At 37.6% G+C, this 1,366-nt stretch overlaps 1 long non-coding RNA gene across 1 annotated transcript in view; it reads right to left on the bottom strand.

The window, feature by feature from the left end:
* Positions 1 to 1,076: 1,076 nt before the first annotated feature.
* LOC128251301 (uncharacterized) overlaps positions 1,077 to 1,366 on the bottom strand; it is a 972-nt gene continuing 682 nt past the window's right edge. The window contains exon 2 of the long non-coding RNA XR_008267075.1: positions 1,077 to 1,328. This is a non-coding gene — a long non-coding RNA (uncharacterized LOC128251301). The remainder of the gene's footprint in view (positions 1,329 to 1,366) is intronic.

Genomic DNA, 1,366 nt, shown 5'->3' with positions numbered 1-1,366 from the left:
TCATTACAGGAGGACAATACAGGGACAAGGGACATTACGAGAAAATATTACAGAGATGGGGACATTACAGGAGGACAATACAGAGACAAGGGACATTACGAGAAAATATTACAGAGATGGGGACATTACAGGAGGACAGTACAGAGACAAGGAACATTACAGGAGGACAATACAGAGACAAGGAATATTACAAAGATGGGGACATCATAAGGGAGTATTACAGAGATGAGTGGACATTACAAGAGGACAGTACACAGAGGAGTGACATTACAAGACAATATTACAGAGATGGGGACATTACAAGGGAGTATTACAGAGATGAGAGATTTTACAGGAGGACAATACAGAGATGAGAGACGTTACAAAAGGACAGAATAAGAGACATTACAAGACAATATTACAGAGATGAGGGACACTACAAGAGGACAGTAGAGACAGGAGAGACAGTAGAGAGACAAGATACATTACAAGACAATTTTACAGAGATGAGAGACGTTACAGGAGGACAGTACAGAGATAAGAACATTAGAAGGACATCTTAGAGACGAGGGAAATTTCAAGGAAACATTACAATGATGAGAAATATTTTAAAAACATTAAATTTGGTATCTTTAGAGACATGAAGATAACTAGGAAAAAATACAAAAATGAACATTGATAGGACTTTAACATAAGTGAAAAATCATGCAAGGGAGAGGGTTAGTTTGTTGAATCTGTAACATTTATTAAATCAGACAGCAACAGTCATGGGACAAATATTTTAGCAAGGAAGGGTGTACAGTTGATGAAATATATACCAATAGAAGCCTGGCACTTTATTTTATAAATGTTCTGTCATTCCAGGATGATAAAAAGACAAACTTTGTAACAGTGGGAGTTAAACAAAATATATTATGAAATATCTAAATATTGCAATGGAACATTTATGTCTGCCATGCAACAAATTCCATGAACAAATGCCCTTTCATAAAACAAAATCAAAACAGTCTGTCAACATGATACATTCAGCTATGCATTCAAGGCATATCATAGGACTGTACCTCCACATGGTACCTCTTTACAGCTATGCATTCGAGGTATATCATAGGACTGTACCTCCACATGGTACTTCTTTACAGCTATGCATTCAAGGTATCTCATAGGACTGTACCTCCACATGGTACTTCTTTACAGCTATGCATTCAAGGTATCTCATAGGACTGTACCTCCACATGGTACTTCTTTACAGCTATGCGTTCAAGGTATCTCATAGGACTGTACCTCCACATGGTACCTCTTTACAGCTATGCATTCAAGGTATCTCATAGGACTGTACCTCCACATGGTACCTACTTACAGCAAAGTGTTTTCTGTACATCATAGGACC

Source organism: Octopus bimaculoides, chromosome 30, assembly GCF_001194135.2.
Source record: "Octopus bimaculoides isolate UCB-OBI-ISO-001 chromosome 30, ASM119413v2, whole genome shotgun sequence".
NCBI classification, from domain to species: domain Eukaryota; kingdom Metazoa; phylum Mollusca; class Cephalopoda; order Octopoda; family Octopodidae; genus Octopus; species Octopus bimaculoides.
This window is presented reverse-complemented; position numbering and strand designations above follow the sequence as displayed.